Source organism: Molossus molossus, unplaced genomic scaffold, assembly GCF_014108415.1.
Source record: "Molossus molossus isolate mMolMol1 unplaced genomic scaffold, mMolMol1.p scaffold_m16_p_17, whole genome shotgun sequence".
In the NCBI taxonomy this organism is placed as follows: domain Eukaryota; kingdom Metazoa; phylum Chordata; class Mammalia; order Chiroptera; family Molossidae; genus Molossus; species Molossus molossus.
This window is the reverse complement of record NW_023425352.1, coordinates 7490564-7512798: the sequence shown is the minus strand read 5'-3', so window position 1 is coordinate 7512798 and position 22235 is coordinate 7490564. Positions and strand designations below refer to the sequence as shown.

The 22235-nt window shown below is 47.6% G+C and overlaps 1 pseudogene; it reads right to left on the bottom strand.

Moving 5' to 3' along the window:
* The window catches only part of LOC118632676, a 37930-nt pseudogene extending 16768 nt beyond the window's left edge, over window positions 1–21162 (bottom strand).
* Between the last annotated feature and the right edge of the window lie 1073 nt (window positions 21163–22235).

Genomic DNA, 22235 nt, shown 5'->3' with positions numbered 1-22235 from the left:
GCATAAGAGCCAGATGGAGACAGCAAGGCCTGGGAGAGCTGGTCTGGTGTAGGAGTCTCTTCAGGGAACCCGCAGGACGGGCTGCCCATGCGTAGGGCGGTGAAGCCCAGGACAGATTGTAAGAACAAGAATTGGAAACTGTCCGGTAGCATGGCCGGTGCTCAGAAATCTACTCTGATCCTGGAATAATGGAGGGAACATAGTAACCTAACATTTGCGATGAGTGTGGAACCTTAGCTCTCACTGCTCCACATGGGGCATTTCATGCCAACAGCCAGAGTCTGGCAAGCTGAACGTGCGGCTGGTGGCCCTGCCACGCCCCTGCTCTGGGCTGCTGTTCTCGAGATGGCGTTTGCACGTGGGCGTCCTTGGTCTCAGCTGCTTCCGCGCACTGCTTTGTCGTCATCAGCATGGAAGGGCATGCCTTCCCCACCCAGTGCTTCACCGGGGGCCTGCCTCGCACGATGAAAACCCGTGAATCTGGAAGGCTGCCGTTTCAGGATGCTGAGCGGAGCCTTGTTCATGTCCGAGCCCCGGAAACACCCACATGCCAGGGCCAGAGATGGAGACCGGGGTTAGGCAAGGATGCCAAGAGTAAGACACAGCCAAGTGGTCGTTTCAGAGAGTCTCAGACAAATGTATATACCACGTTCTGTTTTTTGTAGAACAAACAAGGCAAAACCCCTCTAAATGTATACAAGGTGGGACAAAAGTAGGTTTACTATTGTAAGTATATGAAATAGTTTATTCTTGTATTGTTATTTGTTATCATTATCTTCCATACAAACAACTGTAAACTCGCTTTTGCCCCAGCCTATATTTGCCAAAATAGCGTACTTTTATGTCTACATGAGTGAAGAGAAAGATACAAGCGCTTTCCCATGACCCTTTCTCCACGGTTACCTGGGGCAGGTGGCAAGGCTGGTGGGGTGGAGGGCGGAAGCGAGCGAAGCAGTGGAAAGAAAAGAGGCTCGTGTAGTTTTGTTAAACCGTGCATCTGTGCATCTGTGGAGAAAGACCTTTAAACACTCATGTTGCATTTCGATTTTACCTCCCGATGGACCGGGGGTGGAAGGGTGCGTGGAAGCCAGGGTCTGGGCCTCGGGGCGCCGCCGGCTTTGTGAGCACAGGCGCTCTCAGAAGCGGTGGGAGCGTGGCCGGAGGTGTCCACGGGGAGTGAGCCTTGCCCATGACACTGGCGGCAGAGGGCAGCTCTCTGCTCTGGACCCCGTCCAGGGCTCCCCAGGGCGAGGCACGTGGAAGAGACAGAGACAGAAAGTTGGCTCCTGTTCCCGATGCTTAAATGAAAACTTATGAAACAATAAGCTACACAACATAAAACAAAACATCCCCCATTTACTAGTAATTAAATGCTTAAATATTTGAATTATTTCTATCTGATGTTTACCGAACTGCCAGTAGCCGGAAGGCCATAAACACAAGCATCTCTCATCTCCCAGATGTCCCATAGCTTTGCTGCGCTGAATCTCAGGTTGTCAATTAGACTCCGCGCAGCGGACGGTGCTGCAGAAGCCAACGTGAGCTCCACACACAGCCCGCCGATATCAAGCTTCCCATTATTAAGGAAGTAAATCTCCTTCTGGAATAGAGACATAAATACTGTGTTTTTGCTAGAAAAATTATGTGGGAAGACGGCCTCCAGAAAGTGTCTGTCAACACCCAGAAGAAACGAATCTTGGTGCGTTTATTGCAACATTCTCCGAATTGATCGCCAGCGGAAGCTAAACGTCTGCTCGCGGCAGCTTTCCCGGAGCTGAACGAGGCAGGACACTGGGGAGTGGGCTGGGCTTGTCCACCTAGAGGGGCCTGAGGCCCCCACACAGCGGATGGAGGAAGGAGCAGGACTCGAGGACACGTGCTGGACAGGTTCGACTGTCATGAGCAGCCTGGGACTAGTCAGAGCCTAGAGCAGCCTTCACACCAGATGGTTAACCAGGGCCCCCCAGCTGCCTGCCACAACCAGGTTGGACAACGGGATGGTGACTTCCCAAGCCTGGAAAATGCCATCCGCGCTCCTCTCTTGAAACAGGGGAGAAGGAAGCTCTGGAATAGTTGGCGTAGACTTGGAAAGTATTCACTCGTTAGCCCAGGAAAACGAAGTGTGTTTTGTGGGATTGCGTCTCTCTCTTGCCCAGAGCTTTGGCTCTTTGTGTACAATGGAAAAACCAAACCGTGGCCGCCACAGGCAGCATTTTGGTTGCTCCTGTTGCCTCACAAATTACCCCAGCACTGAGCAGTCATTTCATTATGCTTACTGATTCCGAAGGTTAGGGATTTGGACGGGGAACAGAAGGGCTGGCCCGTTTCTGCTCTATGTCTGGGGCCTCAGCTGGAAAGACTCGAGGCAGAGGCTGATCTGACGCTGAGCACTGGAGTCTCCTGGAGGCTCATCGCTCCATGTCTAGAGCCTGCACTGGGACCACTAGAAACCTGAGACTGCTGGCAAGGCGTCTACATGTGGCCTGTCCAGGTGGCCTGAGGCAGCCAGACCCTTAGCTGATAGCTCAGGGCCCAGCAGGAGTGTTCCAGTGAGAAAGGCAAAAGCCATATCGTTTTTTCTGACCCGGCCTTGGAAGTCACCCTGTGTCGCTTCTGCCCTCCATGTTTCTCCTGACAGGCCTGGCCAACCCCAGTGCTGATGCACACAGGGAAGGGCTTCTGGGAAAAGCAGTTCCCACCCCCATAGACGGGACCACCCCCCTAGGGGGCGTGCTTTCAAGTTCTCTCGCAAGAGTGCAGACATTTCTTTTCCTGGAGCCTGGGGGTTTTGTGGGGGCAATGCAGGTTGAGTGGGTTATAAGACATGTGAACCAGGGGTCAGACACCAGGAATTGGGGAGTGTGGGCTAAGATTTCCATGTGAGGATGAGTATAAGTTCAAGCAAGGACCATGGAAACAAAAGAAACAAACAAGCCGTCCCCTGGACTGGCTGGGTCCTTGCTGCCCAGGCTCATCCTGGAGAATGGGCGGAGAAAATGTGGACATTCATACGACAGAGCTGAGGGTCAGAATAGGAAGTTATTGGTGCTGACCCTGCAGGGGCGCCCGGACAATCAGAGCAGACACAGCAGGATGCGTCCTGGCTGAATGTCCTCTCTGCAAATAGCCAGGAAAGTAATGTTCACAATACCGCGACAAAATGAGTTAGAAGGCAGAGTACCAGTGGAGGAGGTGGGGCGAGGCCATGCTGGCCCCGAGTGGCTGCTGCCCCTACACCTGCCCGGCCATTGAGCAGCCTGTCAGCACTTTGGCTGCTATGGTTGTGTTTGCTGGCTGGCTGTGACAGGCAGTGTGGCCTGACCCCAAAGGATGGCCCAAGCCTGTCAGGTTCTGGCCTTGGGAACTGGACATACGGATGGTCAGGGGAGGCCGTGAGGCTGAAAGGTGCCATGAAGGGGAGGCTGTGCAGCTTCAGTTCTTGTCTGGGTTTGGTTAACAGGCTTGCTGTCCCCGCTGTGAAGGTCAAACCCCTTTGCCTGCCTGCAGGAGTCCAGACTGTGTGTGCGTGTGTGTGTGCATGTGCACGTGAGCTCTCATGTGCTGTGGGAACACTGGAAGCCCTTGCTGATGACTGGTGGTCTGGGCAGAGTGGTGCTGGGTGGCTGATTGGCCACAGAGAAAGTTGACTGGGACCTGGCTTCCCACCACCTGCTGGCTTCACAAGGATCTGGGAGCATGAGCCAAAGCAAAATATGGTTCAGGTCCCCATGCTTGCTGCAAACTGTTCTTGTGCCACCATACCACAGTGGGCTGGTGGCTGGAGATGCAGGCAATGGTAGGAGTGGCACCGGGACAGGAGTGAGAGTGGGCATCTCCACCAGCTGTCACCCCGGGAGCCCTTCACTTCTGCCGGGCGCAGGGAAGGCACGAGTGTGAGGTTTGGAATGTTAGCGGTGTCTTTCAAGAAAAACTGTTTTACAAACTTGGCCTTCTCACTGATGCACTTTGTTAAAACTCATAAATCCAGCTCGTCCAAGAAAAGGTCAAGGAAGAAAGTGCCATTTGAGTCGCTTAAGCAAGTCTGCTTAGCTCATGTGCCACACACTTGACTTGCTGTAAACCTTCTCCTTTATGACTGCTGCCAGGTGCTCCACGACCAGCACTGATGTGCGGGGACAGAAACTGGAAGCACGGGGGACAGAGGCTGTGCCAGGGCAGGCACCTGCACACCGTATGACTGTCCATGAAGTCTTGGGAGGGCAGTTTCCAGTGAAAGAGCAAGAACACCGTTGTATTCCACATGCTTATTTGCCATTCATGTGTCTTAGCGTATGCGTTCAACTTGTTGGCCCATAAAAAAGCTGGGTTGTTAGATTTATTATGACTTAGACCTATGGTTCTCACCCTGTGGGTCATGACTCCTTTGGGGGTCGAACGACCCTTTCACAGGGGTCACCTAAGACCATCGGAAAACACATATTTCTGATGGTCTTAGGAACAGAGACACTGCTCCTCAATCGTCTCCAGGCGGGTCCGCCCACATACAGATACGCCCACATGCAAGTACCAGGCGTGATGACATCATCGCGTCAACCCCATCACATACACCCCATACAAATACAGGTGTATGTGACAGGGTTGGTGCCATAATGTACTTCTGCAGACCAGTCACACATGTAGAGAGCAGCTACTGTGTAGAAAGCAGCTACTCTGTTAAAAGCAGCTACTGTGTTGAAAGCAGCAGTATTGGAGGTAAAATGACACTTCATGAATTATAATTACTGGGTAAATGTAAAGTCATGTACTGTAAAATCATCAACTACTGCAAAAAAAATATCTGTACCATGGGAACTTAATCTGGATGCTGATTGGTCTTTTGATATTCAGCTGTGATTGATGTAAATACTGCCCCCTTGTGATAGTAACAGGTATGTAAAAAAAACAACACAGAGAATGGTAAATCATAGAAAACTTTAATGAACTGCATTGACTAAACTATGCCATGTATCATCTTTTGTATTATTAAAGCTATTGTTACATATTATTTTCATTAGCAAACCATCCCATGACAATGGATCATGTAGAGAAGAATGTTAAGATAAGAAAATATAGTGAGGGTTTTTTACAGCATGGTTTTACCTCAATAATTACAGCAGGAATTGAGAAACTGCAATGTGTTATTTGTTGTGAAGTTCTATCAGCCGAATCTATGAGGCCGAACAAAGTAAAACACCATTTTGATAGCAAGCATCTGCGCTTTGCTGGCAAGGATACCAACTATTTTAGAAGCAAAGCTGATGGACTCAAGAAAGCCAGACTTGACACTGGTGGCAAGTACCACAAACAAAATGTAGTAGCCATTGAAGCTTCATATTTGGTGGCACTCAAAATCTCCAGAGCTATGAAACCTCACACCATTGCTGAGGATTTACTATTGCCAGTGACCAAAGACATTGTTCGAGTTATGATTGAAGAAAAATTTATTATGAAATTGGGAGCAATTTCCTTATCTAACGACACTGTCTGCAGAAGAATAGATGACATGTCTGCTGATATTCTTGATCAGGTAATCCAGGAAATTAAATCCCCTCCAATTCCAATATTTAGCATCCAGCTTGATGAATCTACAGACATTGCAAACTGTTCACAGTTACTGGTTTACGTGAGGTATATTAATAATGGCGACTTTAAAGATGAGTTTCTTTTTTGCAAACCTCTTGAGACAACAACTACTGCACGTGATGTATTTGACACAGTTGGTTTATTTCTGAAAGAGCATAAGATCTCTTGGGAAAAGGTTTGTGGTGTTTGCACAGATGGTGCTCCAGCTGTGGTAGGATGTCAACCTGGATTTCAACGTTTAGTACTGAATGAGTCACCAAAAGTCGTTGGAACTCACTGTATGATTCATTGGCAAATATTAGCAGTGAAGACACTGCCACAAGAGTTACAAGAAGTAATGAAAAGCACCACAAGTTCTGTCAATTTTGTAAAGGCGAGCACTTTAAACAGTCAACTGCTTTCGCAACTGTGCATCAAGTTGGATGTGCTGAACAGTGCTCTGCTATTTCACACTGAAGTGAGATAGTTTTCAACAGGAAAAGTTTTAAAACGTGTTTCTGAGCTTCGTGATGAACTCAAAACGTTTTTTAATCAGAAAGCAAGACCGCAGTTCGAAGCACTTTTCAGTGATAAAAGTGAACTGTAGAAAATAGCTTACTTGGTTGCCATCTTTGCCATCTTGAATGAGTTAAATTTATCACTGCAGGGACCCAATGCAACATGCCTCAATTTGTCTGAAAAGATCCGATCATTCCAAATGAAACTTCAGCTTTGGCAAAAAAAAATTGGATGAAAATAAAATTTACATGTTACCTACCTTATCTGCTTTCTTTGAGGAACATGACATTGAAACAGACAAAAGGATTATGATGATGATTTCTGTGAAAGAACGCTTGCACATGCTTGCAGACGAAATTTTATCGTACTTTCCAAATCTACCTGACACCCCATTTGCACTTGCCAGAAGCCCATTCACAGTCAAAGTTGAAGATGTTCCTGAGACAGCACAAGAGGAGTTCATTGAACTTATTAACAGCGATGCAGCGAAAACTGATTTCTCTACAATGCCAGTAACAAAATTCTGGATCAAGTGTTTGCAGTCATATCCTGTTCTGTCTGAGACTGTGTTGCATCTTCTTCCATTTCCAACAAATAACTTTGTGAAACAGGGGTTTCCAGCTTGTTGATTATCAAGTCTAAATACAGAAGTAGACTTGGTGTGGAAGATGATCTTGGTTGTGCTCTTGCAAAGACTGACCCGAGAATTTCTGATCTGGTGAGAAAGAAGCAATCTCAACCTTTGCACTGACGTTGGCTTTTTACCCATACTGTCGCAAAATGTAGCAATATAGTTTACTGTTGTTATATTAAGACTGTTACCCATGCTACACCATGCTTCAAGACAAAATTTCATTTATTTGTAATTAGAAATAAATATTTCACAATATATAATTACATATTGTTTTTGTGATTAATCACTATGCTTTAATTCTGTTCAATTTGTAACGAAGAAAATACATTCTGCATATCAGATATTTACATTATGATTCATAACAGTAGCAAAATTGCAGTTATGAAGTAGCAACAAAAATAATTTTATGATTGGGGGTCACCACAACCTGAGGAACTGTATGTATTAAAGGGTCGTGGCATTAGGAAGGTTGAGAACCACTGACTTAGACAATCATTTGTATATTCTGGATATAAGTCCTTTGTCAGATATTTGATTTGGAATATTTCCTTTTTTGTCTGTGACTTTTCTTTTTGTTCCTTTAAGAGAGTCTTTCAAAGAGTAGATAGTCTTTATTTTGATATGGTCCAATATATTAACTTTTTCTTATATATCATGGTGTCCCATTCAAGAATTCTTTGCCTAACCCAAACAATTAAGTATCCTCCTACATTTTATTTTAAGAGTATTACAGTTTATCTTATTCCATTTGAGCCTATGATCTATTTTGAGTTAATTTTTATATCATGTGTAAGGTATAAATTGAGGTCCATTTGTTTTTTGCATATGGATGTCCAATTGTTCCAGAAACAGTTGTTGAAAAAATAATCCTTTCTCCATTGAATTGCCTTTACACTTTGTCAAAGGTCAGCTGACCACATTTGTGTGGGTATACTTCTGGACTCTCAATTTTGTTTGATTGATCTATGCTCTATCCTTTCACCAGTATTATACTGTTTTAATCATTGCAACTTGAAAGTAAATAAAAATCCAGCAACACGAGTCTGCCAACTTTGTTCTTAAAAAATATTTTGTCTATGATGGCTGCTTTGTTTTTCCATATAAATTTAAAAATAAGTATCTCTTTTCTATAAAATATCCTGCTGTGAATTTGTTTGTGATTGTATTAAATTTATAGATCATTTTGGGGAGAAATGACTTCTTACCTAAATTGAGTATTCCAACCCATGGACATAGTATGTCTTTTCACTTACTTATGATTTCTTTGATTCCTTTCACCAGCATTTTGTAGTTTTCAGCCTATAGATCTTTCACTTATTAGATTTACGCCTACAGATTTCATTTTTTGTGAGCTATAGTAAATGGCATTGCTTTTAAAATTTTCTGATCATTCATTGCTAGTGTATAGAAAAATAATTGATTTTTTTTTTTTCTGTGAGGAGCTTTGTAACTCATGTGTTAGTTCTATAACATTTTTATGTTTTGGTAAATTACTTGGGATTTTCTACATAGACAATTATGTTATCTGTTCACAAGGACAGTTTTATTTTTTCCTTTCTAATCTACATGCATTTTAATTTATTTTTCTTGTCTCAGTGCATTGACTGTGACACAGTACAATATTGAACAGAAATGGCAGAAGAGTCTTCCTTTCCTTGATCCAATATTATAGCAAAACCATATAGTCTTTCATCACTAAAGAAGATGCTACGCACAGTTTTTGTCAATGCTCTTTATCAAATTAGGAAGTTCTTTTCTCTACTTCCTGAGAGTGAAAGGATGTTGAGTTATTAAAATGTTTTTTGCTTCAATCTATATGATTATATGGTTTTTAGTTTTTGTCTATTAACATAGTGGATTCCATTAATTAATTTACAAATGTTGCATTAACGTTGCATTCCTAGCTCAAACCACAGTTGATTGTGATGTATTATTAAAAAAAAGTCACTGGATCCAGTTTGCCAATATTATGCTGAGCATTTTGTGTCTCCTCCCCTCCTTTCTTCCTGTCTTTTTCCTTCCCTCTTTCCCTTATTTATTTAGAGAAGGTCTCTTGGTGATGATTCTTTTTGTTTTCCTTCATTTGAAAATGTCTTTATATTGTTCTCATTCCTGGAGGATATCTTCTCTAGGTGTAGAACTCTGGATTGACAGCTCTTTAAAGTGCTGTACCACTGTCTTCTGACCTACATGGTTTCTGATGAAAAATCTGTAGTCATTTAATCTGTTATTTCCCCTGTGAGTAATGTGTCATTTTTCTCTGACCTTAAATACTGTTTTATTATCTTTGGATTTTCAGTAGGTTTTTTTTTTTTTTTTTTTTAAATTATTAGACCCTTTGAAAATCCCTAGACTTTATTTTTATTGCGCTCTTTTGTCTCTGTTGTTCAGATCGAATAATTTTTACTTCTCTGTCTTTAGGTTTACCCACAATTTTCTCTGTCATCTCCACTCTGATATGAGCCCATCCATGCTTTATTTATGTTTTTATTGATTTTTTTTAGAGAGAGAAAGGGAGAGGGAGAGGAAGAGAGAGAAACATCGATGTGAGAAAGAAACATTGATCAGCTGCCACCTGCATGTTCTGTATTGAGGATCGAGCCCACAACCGGGGCATGTACCCTGACCAGGAACCAGCGAACTCTTGGTACATGGGGCAGTACCCAACCAACTGAGCCACACAAGCCAGGGAAACATCTTCCTATTTTTATTAACCCTCACCTGAGGATATTTTTCCATTTTTTTAAGATAGAGTGGAATGGAGGGAGGAAAGAAGGAAGGGAGAAGAGAGAGAGAGAGAGAGAGAAACATTAATGTGAAAGAGACACATTGATTGGTTGTCTCCTGCACGACCCTGGTCATATGACCTCGACCAGGGCTGGGGATCAAACCTGCAACCCAGGTACATGCCCTTGACTAGGAATCAAACTAGTGACCCTTCAGTCTTTGGGAAGACACTCTAACCACTGAGCCAAAACTGACCAGGGCAACATCTTCCTATTTTTAAATGAGAATTCATTCTCACTCGAATAAAGGATGATGTATTAGTTGTTTTAAAGTTTTTGATAATTCTAACATCTAGGTCATTTTGGGCGTGGCATCTGCTGAGTCCTGTTAAAATCTTCTGGGGAATGTTGATTTTGGTTTGTTGGGTTCAGCAGGCAGTAGACTGTGAGTTGCATGGGCTGAAGCACCGAAGTCAGTTTGGATTTCAAAGCCGTTGCTGGGTTATTCAGAAGGGTCTTACAGGTGTGCTACGCACAGGCCAGATGGTGGTCTGCACGGAGTCCAGTCCAAAGCTTTTAGTACTCTATTTGGATCATTCTCACACCTGCACTGTGATCTACCCACTCGCTCTGTTTCCTGGGCCCTCCATCTGGTCAGAAAGCCAGGCTTTCAACCTCCATGTGATGTCACATTCCTCCCTCAGGGGGGTTGGCCTCTGGGACAAGGCAGAAAGCCCAGGTACCCGGGTCACGGCTGCCACTGTGCGAGTGCCATACTAATGGCTTGAGTATCACTCTGCGTCTGGCTCATGACTTCTTTGGCATGATGGGCAACTGTGAGAGAGGTGCTTGGCTCCATTCACGATGGGGGAGGCTTCCTGGACTTCCAACAGGGGAGGAATCCTCCCCTGGGGAAAAGGATGCAGAGCCGAGGCCCCTGGAGGTTCAATTACCAAATGTCACTGTGAATTCTCGTTCAGCGCTGTCTGCACCTGCAAACACACAGCTCCCGACACGGCTGATCCTCTCGTTAGGGGATCTGAGTCACTAGGCAGGCTGCCTGGGGAGGCCCTTGGGGTGGCAGGCAGAGCTGGTGACAGGGACTCCCCCAGGGACTAGCTGATGCAGGGTAGGGCCCACAAGTTGGTTCTGGGCTTGTTGATGCCAGGCTGTGGGCCTTGTGTGGATGCTGCTGCGGGACAAGATGCCCATGTTCTCCCTCTTGCCTCCCTCCCTCGGCTTTGGAGGATGTGGCTCCGGGTCCCCCCACCCGGGGATCTAACACGGTGGGACGAGTGAGCGGAGAGCTGACATTTTCAGTGTCCCCGATGCCTGTTCACTCCTTGGTGTGGCCTCTTTGGCCTTAGACTCGGTCTCCTTCTCCCCACTATCTGGGCAGGGGTCTCCCCGCTTCCTCGATCTCAGTCACCCTCTGTGTCCCCCACCCCTTCCCAGTGGTCTCTGAGGCAGGAGGCCATTCCCCAGCCCCTCACCTTGACCCCCATGTATATAACTTCCTAATTTTGGGAGGGACCTGGGCTGACCTGAGCTGCTGCTCACCAGGGACCCCTGCAGGCCTGTGGTGCTGGGACGACGGGGAACAGGAGGTGAGCACGTCTCTGGGGTGGGAAAAACCCCTGCAGCCTCCTGCGTTTTCCCCACACACTAAACCCAAAAGCATATTATAAAAGACCCAGCGCAGAAGCCATTTGAGAATCTGTCCTCTATTGAGCCAGACATAAGAGATATTTACATATAATGTTGCCCTTCTCACTAGTATTTTCTTAAATCTAGTTTGTTGTTGTTGTTTTTTTTTTTTGTGTGTAAAAATATGTTATTTTTGTTAACCTAAAATGGGTTTATAATAGGTATTTTGAAATGAGTGAATCAATCAGTATATAACATTTTCTCAGCTTCAATTTATATTACCGTGCACATGGGTAGTTCTAAGCCACATGACTAAAGCTCTTGGGAGCTCCGGTAATTTCTGGGGGTGGAAAGTTTGTCATCTGCTCCAGAGAGAGCCGGGAGGGCCCCCCAGGACTGGTGGCCGTGGCTCCTGCTGAGCGGAGGGGAAGCCAGGGAACGTAAATGGAGGCCAGGGCTCCTGTGCACGGGTGTTGACTGCAAATTTAGCTGCTGCTGGAGCCAACTTGTCTCCTGGAAGGAAGGCCCAGGAGCAAAGGCACCTGGATTGACTGCTGGTCAACCTCCAGGGCGTGGCTCCCATGGGCAGCTTTGCACTCCCATCCCCCACCCTCCCTGCCCCAGGCGGGCCACCACCGCACCCCAGGCAATGGCCGTCTTTGTATCTGGGGCTGCGTGTTCTTATTTTCAGGGGGCAATTGCTGTATTTGCTTCTGCTAAAGCCCAAGTTTGAGTGATGTGCATATTAGCCAGGAAGGGATGGTTAACAACTGAACATTGGAAGGAGAATAAATAAAATACGCCTACATTTCCTCCCTGTGGATTTGTACCCGGGAAGCGGAGTGCTGCGGCTATTTCTTGCTACTATGGACCCACTTCATAACCCAGTGCTCCCGCTGTAAGTTCCTCATCAGATGGCTTTCTTTGGCTAATGTTAAAAGTGTTTCCCACGGCAGTCATTGGCCAGCTTCGGAGCTTTATTTTCCATTTGATGGACACACATGTAAATAGCAGTGCAGTCTGCAAACAGATGCATGCTCTCTCTATTCTGCAGAGTAAGATGTATGCTCCCGTCCCCGAGGCTGCGGCCTGGGTGCAGCTGGGCTCTGTGCAGGCCCTACTTCTCATTAGGAGCAGGTTTGGTGAATCTACGGGGGTTTCAGCCACAACTGGATCCTGGAGAGGTGGAGGCCTCACTTACTGTGATGCTGCAGTTCACGCCACACCAAAGGTTGCAAACTTTCGGGGCTCATTTGAGTGACTCACTTTGGCTTCCCTGGGTGCTGGGGCTTGGCAGCTTGCTGGGAGGAATAGCCATTACCTGCTGGGCGGCCACAGAGATATCACACAGATGGCCCAGGGTCAGGGGCTCCAAGGGCTAGGAGAGGTGAATCTCTCATCCTGATTCTGTATCTTTGCTGCTTTGTGGTCCATCCAGGGCTGTGGGTCCTGCCTCCTATCTCTGCCCAAGATCTAAATGTGCCTCACGTTTTCTACGGGAGAGTGAGCACTGGACCCTCATTCCAAAGTGCTCATACTTGGAATTTTCTTTCCTAGTGGTGCTTTACCAATCAACACTGGGAATTCACGCCATGTTACCTGCTGTAGGGTTGAAAAGACAGTTCAGACATAACTCTTGTTCTCAAGGAATGTTCGGCCTGGAGGAGAGATGAGTTTCAGCTAGAAATGGCACAAATAATTGTGGTCCAAGCACATGTAGTGAAGCAGATCCCAGGACATATGATGCACAGCCAGGGATCAGGAGATGGCAGGTGGTGGGAAGCATAGTGGGTCCTCAAGGAGAACTCATGAGGAAGCTCAACACAGGAGGTGTGGTCTGAGAGGACTTTGGGGACTGTATAGGAGTCTGGTGGACAGATTCACAGGAACAGGAGATACAGGGGATAGGATACAGTAGATAGATAAGGGGCTTGAACGAATGAAGGTGCTGAGGTGGGACAGTGGAAGGGCTGGGGTGTATGGAGGTAGCTGCACATGTCAGGAGCAGAGGGGACATGGCCAGTGGGGACTGAGAATACTCAGAAGGGTCTTTAGTGTGAGACAGGTTGGCTTGGCCTTGACTCCAATGGACAGGACAGAAAATTGTTTTTTCCCCCCCTGTTTACTCTAATGGAGGGGTGTTGTCTGTCTCTCTTGATGGTTTTGGAATCTTCTCTGGTTTCACCGTGATGTTTCTACATGTGAACTTTGTTTTATTTATCTTAGTCGGAATTGATTGAGCTTCTTGATTCTGTAGATCAGTCTTTTATTGGTTCTGAGATGCTCATTCCTTAGCTATTTACACATCACCTCTGCCCCACTCTCTTTCTCCTTTCCTTTTGGAACTTCAATGAAACATTATGTTAGCCTGGCTGGTGTGGCTTAGTGAAGTGAGCAGCGTCCCATGGACTGAGAGGTCCCAGTTTGATTCCTGGTCAGGGAACATGCCCCGGTTGTGGGCTTGATCCCCAGTAGGGGGCATGCAGGAGGCAGCCAGTCAATGTTTTTCACATGGATGTTTCTATCTCTCCCTTTTTCTCTCTCTAAAAAAATCAATAAAAAAAAAAAAAAAAAACCCCATTATGTTAGACCCTAACACTTAATTCTCCACATGTCTTAGTCTTTTTAAAAATATTTTTCATTATTTTGGTCCTTTGTGTTGCATTCTGGATAATTTCTTCATGCCTGTCTTCCAGTTTACTAATTTTTTCTTCACTTGTATTTAATTTGTTGGTAAACCCATCTATTAAGTATTCAATTTTAGTTATTCTTTCAACTCTAAAAGTCCTACGTTTTTCAAATAGGTTGTTATTTTCCAAAATGGCTGAGACATTTTACGTTTCCACCAGCAATATGTGAGTGTTCCAGTTGCTCTACAGTCTTGTCAACACTTGGTATTGTCAGTCTTTAATTTCAGTTGTCCTGGTGTGCAAATTTAGTAGTAGCTTATTGTGGTTTTATTTTTATTTTTTTAATTGATTTTTTTAGAGACAGAGGAAAGGAGAGAGGGAGAGAGAAACATTGATGTGAGAGCAAAGCATTGATTGGCTGACTCCTGCATGCTCCCTCCTGGGGATTGAGTTCATAACCTGGGCATGTGCCTTGACTGGGAATCGAACTGGCAACATTTTGGTGCACAAAACAATACCCAACTAACTTAACTACGCTAGCCATGGCTATTGTGTTTTTAACTTCATTTCCCTACTGATTAGTGATGTTGAACCTCTTTCATGTGCTTATTTGTCACCAGTGTATTTCTTTAGTCAATTATCTGTTCAAAATTTTTGCCCACATTAAAAAAAATTGATGGTCTGTCTTATGTATTTAAGGTACGAGTCCTTTATCATATATATCTTACAAATATTTCTCAGTATGTTTTATTTTTTTCCCCTTTATTGACTTTAGAGAGAGAGGAAGGGAGAGGGAGAGAGAGATAGAAACATCAATGAGAGAGAACATCGATTGGCTGCCTCCTACATGCTCCACACTGGGGACTGGGCCCACAACCTGGGCATGTGCCCTGACCGGGAATCGAACCGGCAACCTCTTGGTACAGGGTTGACACTCAACCACTGAGACACATTGGCCAGGCACTTTTTTGTTTTCTTAACAGTATCTCGCAAAGAGCAAGTTTTAAATTAAATCTATCAATTTTAAAATTGTTTGTGCTTATATGTCCTTTCTAAGAAATTTTTGGTCAATCTAAGATCACAAGAATTTTTTCCTATGTTTGTTCTAGAAGTTTTATTTCATGGTACATATGGATCTATAAACCACTTTCAGTTAATTTTTGTACATGGTGTGTGATAAGGGGCAAGATTCATTTCCCTGTACATGCTTGTCCAGTTTTCCCAGCATCATTTATTGCAAATAGTATCTTTTCGTCATTAAGTGACCTTGGTACCTTTGTTGAAAATCAATTGTTCATACACAGGCGGATCTATTTCTGGAGTCTGTTCTGTTCCTTTAACCTTTGGGTCCATCCTAAAGCCAACCCCATCCCGTCTGGATTGTTGTAAACCTACAGTGCTCCCCGAACTCAGACCGTGGTAGTCCTCAGCCTTGCTCTTCATTCTCACAGTTGATTTGGCTGTGTTAGGCCCTTTGCCTTGTCGTATAGATTTATTTATTTATTTATTTATTTTTATCCTCACCCGAGGACATTTTTCCATTTTTTGCACAGATAGAGTGGGAGGGAAAGAGAGGAAGAGAGAGAGAGAGAGAAACATCGACGTGAAAGAGACACATTGAGTGGCTGCCACCCGCACGACCAACCAGGGCCGGGGACAAACCGCAACCGAGGTACATGCCCTTAGCGGGAAGCGAACCCGGGTCTCTCCGGACCGCAGGCCGATGCTCTAACCGCTGAGCCAAACCGGCCAGGGCTGTCGTATAGATTTAGAATCAGCTTGTCCTTGGGGTCCTCAGCATCTCTGTCTGGACAGCTACAGTGGCCTCCAGGAGCCTCAACTTCCCCAGACACAGCATCTGTGTCCCCCTTCACCTCACTTCACCTTGCAAAGTGGAATGTGGTTTCCCCACGAGATGCTCTAGAATTATTCAGTTGTTAAGATATTCTGGTTATTAAAATGAGCAAAATGTTTTCACTTTCCCTCATGCTTGGGTCATAATCTTATGCCTGTAATTGTTTTCTCCTAAATTTGATTTTGATTCCTTGCAAGGACTAAGTAGAATTATCATGTCCGTTCCCCTGAAATGTGTGTTTCCGCTAAAAATGTAGATCATTAAATTTAAACCACTGGGGTTGATTTGGGCCACCAGGCAGGTTAATGATGACGAAAATGTCCAAAGGGTGCGAGCTACTTCTGCTCCTGACAGCTGACGGCTCGCGGCCGACCTGCACGACCTCGTTAACTGTCTCTGCCACCTCTGTGGGCACTGTCTTCTCTGTGTTACCAAATGCTAAAGACTGTCATCCAGCAAAAGACCAAGTCTTGTTTGAAGCCAGGCGGTCTGATGGGGCAGGCGGCCTGCCCAGCTGCCCAGGGCTGGCCTCAGTCCCGGGCGTGGACGAGCTCACCAGTGCCCAGCAGCGTCTGTGGGAAGAGCCCGTGAGGGGCTCCTACACGTGATGGACGATAATCAGAAACTTTAAATTCCCAGATGTCATTTCCCTGCCCCCTGCATTATACTATCATAAGATGGGCTGCATCTAGGGTACCCCACCATTCTGGTTTGCCCTAGAATTTCCCAGTTTGGCACTGAGTCCCCCCTTCCAGGACCCCTCAATCTAGGGCTGTCCAGGGTGGCTGTCACCTGAACTATAGCTTACACCCCTTGTCCATGTAGTTCCCTGTTTTTCTTCCAACAAGCTGTTAAGATAATAATAGTGTAGTTCACAACCGATGGGGTCGAGCCACCGAAACGCTGGGCCCAAGCCCCCTCTGGGAGATCGCAGTGTTCAGGAAGGCCCTGTGAAACCCTGCAGTAAGGACGTTTCGCCCCTGCTCCTGCAGCTCCCCTGAGCACCGAGCACAGCTGCCAGGACCCCTGCCGCGTGGCAGGGCAGCGTCCCGGGGGGACCCTGCGAAAGGCTGCTTCAGGGACAGGGAGGTCCTGCAAAAAGCCTCCAGGTGCAGAAGTGCACATCCTGCTCTGAAGAGCCTACTTAGGGCTGCTGCCCGGGGAGGTAAGGGCCCTCCCAACACAGATGAATTGTGGGAGGAGGAGAACACTGCTTTAGAAATTAAGAGCACACAAATGAATCCGAGCGTTATCACTCTGAGTCCTAGGAGAGGTAGCGTTCATCGTTTAAAACGGATTTGTGGGAAGCCCACTATGTGGTGAGCACAGTGCCTGGTGCCACCTGGCTCCTGCCCTCACGGCACCTACAGTCTACAGATAAATGCATCACATCCCAGAATGTGATGTGTGTTGGAGGAAGCTGAGAGGGTGCTGAAGGGGGCCTGTCTATCTGTCTGGTGAGGACAGGGGACTTTCCCAGGAGCAGGTGTTTAAGCTGAAGGATGCGAGGCCAGCAGCAGGAAGTCCTTTAGGAAGAGGGACTTGCATGTGCAAAGGCCCTGAGGCAGCAAAGAGCTGGTGCTGTCACGGAACTGAGAGGAATCGTGCAGTTCGGGCATTGAGGGGCCACGAGAGAAGCATATGTGAGACCCGATCTGAATTGCGTGTTTGGAAAATCGCCGGAGCTGCCCTGTGAGCCGTGCCCAGGTGGGGGGAGACAGCCTGGCCTGTGCAGGGCTGATGCATTTGTGGGGAAGAGAGGGATTCTGGGTGAACTTCGGAGGGTCCTAAAGCTAGGGTGGGACCCTGCACCTCTGCTAGGGGCTTGGGGAGCATGGGCACTCGGTATGCTGGGGCAGTTTGGTGAGAAGGGCCGGTGGTATAATTTCTGGCCATGTGACAGTGGATGATTGATTACCCGGCACTTTGCTGGGACCGGTGAGTGCGGTGGGAGCACCTCTCGAGGGAGATGATGTGAGACAGTTCTCAGACTCTGATCTTGTCTGAGCAGCTCACAGGTGAGACCCACAGTGGAGAGTGTCCAGCTCAGCCCACGCCTTAGTGGAGTTTCGGATTTGCAAAGTTGGAGAAGCACTGATTGACGTGGCTGAATTCGTCTACCTAGAAACAGCCCCGGGGGCCAAGGTGAGGGTGTGGGGACAAGGAGAGAGGGGCTGTGAGGGTGATGCTTGGGCTGGGATGTGGAGGGACCGGGAGGAAATTCAGCAGTGAGAGTCCCACCAGCCTTCCATGTAGCGCCACACGTCTCCAGGTGAAGGGGGGCAGTTCGTGATGAGGGGTGAATTCCTCATTAGTGCTGGAGAGGGAGCAGAGAGAGAGGCCCTGAGGACGGTGGTCCACGCCCCCCCCCCAACCCTTGGAGTTGAGGTGGAGAGGATGGTCCTGGGCTCCTGCAGCTCTTGGCTAAAGGTGGAGAGACTGCAGGACCTGAGCCCCTGGCCACACGTCGGGTTAGTGTCATTTTTGTTGTTGATAATTCTCACCCAAAGATATTTTTTTCACTGAATTTTTTTTTTTCTTTAGAGAGAGTGGAAGGGAGGGAAGGAGGGGGAGAGAGAACGAGAGAGAAAAAGACATCGATGTGAGAGAGACTCATCTGTTGGTTGCCTTTGCACCATGACCTGGGTAGGGGATGGAACCTGCAACCCAGGTACATGCCCGTGACTGGGAATCGAACCCCGCAACCCTTTGGTGTGTGGGTCGATGCTCTAACCACTGAGCCACTGGCCAGGACTAGCGTTACCTTTTACAGATGGTGGCCAGGGGTGGGGACACAGTGGGAACCGTGGGCTTTCGTGTCCTGGGACCAGAGACTGGAAGGAGGCCGTGCTCACGTGCAAACCCCCGTCCTGGGTCATCATCGCACGTGGTTGTCAGAGGTGGGCTTGGAATCAGTGTTTGAGGAAGGCGCCTTCCCTTGGGACTTTCAGGAACAGCCCCCGTCTTTGCCCTCCCAAGCTAAGTTCTCAGGGGTGCAGGAGGCCTGGGTGATGCTGGCTGGGGGACAGGATGGGCTGACGGCCCCTGTCCTTGGAGCTTGGCTCCTTCCAGAGAGTCAGGGTGGGGACAAAGAGTAGAAAGTTGTGTGTCCACGAGGTCAACAGCCCCTCTGGACCTCAGGTTTCTCTGGGCTTGGGTTCTTCACTCCTGCCCCTTAGCAGTGCTGAACCATGACCCGGGGCGGCCCTCAGCCACCAACGTGTGACCTGGGTGGACTCATGGGGAGGTTTTGCCTTTGGCATATGATCCTTTGGATTAATTCTTTCTCCTCTAGGAGGGGGCGAGATTAAAAGCCTGCTGGGAGGCTGGCCCTGACTCTTGATGACTTTGTTTGGCTGCAGAGATTACAAATGCCAAAGATATAGGCTCGATAAATATAATTTTACAGGATAACATCAAATAAACCATCACTGTTGTCAGGTCATGTTTAAATATGCTCTGTTTACAAAATCAATTGTGCTATTCACAAAGCAAATAATGTTCTGAGTAGGCAAAGCACAAAGTAATCACCCAATCAATTATTAATAAAAATTTTCAAGTAAAGAATCTTTAAGTATGGTCATCTGGGTACTAACAATATGTTCTCATGTTTATAAAGCACCATGTGTGTGTATATAGCTATATATCTATATCTCTATCTATACATCTCTATCCGCATCTCTATCCGCATCTCTATCCCCATCCCCATCCCCATCCCCATCCCCATCAACATCCCCATCCCCATCCCCATCCCCATCTCTATCCTCATCCCCATCCCCATCCCCATCCCCATCCCCATCCACATCCCCATCCCCATCCCCATCCCCATCCCCATCCCCATCCCCTTCCCCATCTCCATCTCCATCCGCATCCCCATCCCCATCTCTATCCCCATCCCCATCCCCATCCCCATCCCCATCCCCATCTCTATCCCCATCTCCATCTCCATCCCCATCCCCATCCCCATCCCCATCCCCATCCCCATCCCCTTCCCCATCTCCATCTCCATCCCCATCCCCATCCCCATCTCTATCCCCATCCCCATCCCCATCCCCATCCCCATCCCCATCCCCATCCCCATCTCTATCCCCATCTCCATCCCCATCCCCATCCCCATCCCCATCTCTATCCCCATCCCCATCCCCATCCCCATCCCCATCCCCATCCCCTTCCCCATCCCCATCTCCATCCCCATCTCCATCCCCATCCCCATCCCCATCTCCATCCCCATCCCCATCCCCATCTCTATCCCCATCCCCATCCCCATCCCCATCCCCATCTCTATCCCCATCCCCATCCCCATCCCCATCCCCATCTCCATCCCCATCCCCATCCCCATCCCCATCTCTATCCCCATCCCCATCCCCATCCCCATCCGTATCCCCATCCCCATCCCCATCCCCATCCCCATCCCCATCAACATCCCCATCCCTATCCCCATCCCCATCCCCATCCCCATCTCTATCCCTATCTCCATCTCCATCTCATCTCCCCCTCCCTCTCCCCCTCCCCTCCATCTCCATATATATACAGGGTGGGGCAAAAGTAGGTTTAGGTTGTTCATATGGAGAAGCAGCTCTGTGCTGCGCATACCCCACAACTGTAAACCTACTTTGCCCCGCCCTGTAAATATATTTGGAGGGCATCAAGGACGTCCTTCCCTCTCCTCAACTGCCCCACAGGAAGACTTTCAGGGTGCTCTCTGCTCCCAAGGGGCCTGCAGGCACCGAGCCTCGCCTCCTAATCTGTGCAGACCTCCTGTGGGCAGTCACGGGAGCACATGGAAGGCGCCTCCCTCCTGGCCTCTGCGCATGGGGTGCTCACAGAGCTCTCTGGGATGAGATACGTTCCGTCTGTCACGCAAACTCTGGGACCCAGAGAAGGTGGCTTTTAAAAGCTGCTATTTATCAGGCACTCACTTGGATATTCCCACGTGCTGAGCACATTCGCGTGCAATATGGCATTTGTCATAACAGTCCCTCTGAGCGCAAAGGCTGTTAAATAGAGAAAGAAGAGCATTTGCTATAAATGGTGCTGAACAATCACATATCCAGATGCAACAAAGTAAAAAGAAACCCCTCAACCCAGTCTTTGCACCATAACTAACAATGAACTCGAACACACCATAACCTAGCTGTGACACTGCAGAATTTCCAGAGGAATGCAGGAAACTTGGGTTAGGCAGGAATTCTTAGATATGACACTAAAAGCATGATCCATTAAAAAATTAAATCAATTAAATTGCATGCACATTAAACATTTTGTTCTTCCAAACAAATCGCCAAGAAATGAAAAGACAAATGCAAATCATGTATTTGTCAAAGGGATTGGCTACAGAATATTCAAGAACAAGAAAACAAAACAACCACCCAACTTAAAAAATAGGCGAGAAGCTTGAACAGACACTGCACCAAATGGATATCCAGACGCCTAATCAATGCAGGAAAAATGCCGCACTTCGTCGTCACTACAGAAACCCACGTTAGAACCACACTGAAACAGCCCTTCGCACCTGCTGGGATGGTGAGACACCACCACCAACAGAGAGTCCCGGATGCCGGCGAGGGCGCGGAGCACCCGGAGCTCCATGTTGCCGGTAGGGACGCTGGTGTGGCGTGGGGTGGCCCGGGGTGGCAGGCAGTTTTGCAACCAGCTGGGAGAGTTCTTCCACAGTGAAGCACACTTACCATATGATCCTACACTCTCAGTCTTAAGGGAAATGAACACTTGTGTTAACACAAACACTTCTTTGTGAATGTTTATAGCAACTTTATGTATAATTGCCCCAAATGGGAAACAATGCAAATATCTATCGACAGGTGAAGGGATGAACAAACTGTGGTCCACCCAGACAACAGAATCCTCCTCTGCCATAGGAAGCAAACGAACAAACTATTGATGAACCTCCCATGAACAACTGCGCGAAGCGCTGCTCTAAGGGGAGGAAGCCAGACTTCACTGCATCCTAGAAAAGGCCAAACCAAGGACAAGGACAGGAAGTGCCTGCGAGGCCGAGACGGACCACAAAGGCACAGGAAGGAGAGTTTCTGGGAGTGATGGAATTGTTCTGTATCTTGGAGTGTTGGTTACATGACATCATGCATTTGTCAAAACCTAGAGAATTGTACACCAAATGGAGTACATTTCACTGTACTCAAATAACAAAAATGGCTCCAAATAGTCAAAAGAATCACCTGAGTAGATTTTCTTCAGCTCTCTGTGGTGACGCTACTGCTGGCCAGGCTTGGCTCATTGGGGTGTTCCCACTGAATATTGGGGTCTCACTTCCATTCTGAGAGAAGTGGGGTGACCAGGAGGAAAGCTGACGCATTTTCAGAGCCCACAGAGAAAGCTGGCTTCCCAGTGTGGCTGGGCCACTGTGGCCTTCGACCCTCCTGTGGGCTGTGAGCTCTCAGGCAGGGGTGTGGGGAGGCATCTTGACCATCGTGAAGGCTGGTCCGGATCGCACCCCAGGACAGGGGATGGTTGACCTCCTCAGCCAGCAGCAGCCTGAGACCGTGGGTGGACTGGGTGTCCCTGCCCACGGGGCGCTCACCCATCAGAGGGCATGGGCAGCCATCTGTCTGTGCATCGGGGTGCATATCTGCCCAACTGCAGTCCCTGGGCGCACGAGCGAGGGGTGCTGGGGCCCTTCACGGGAG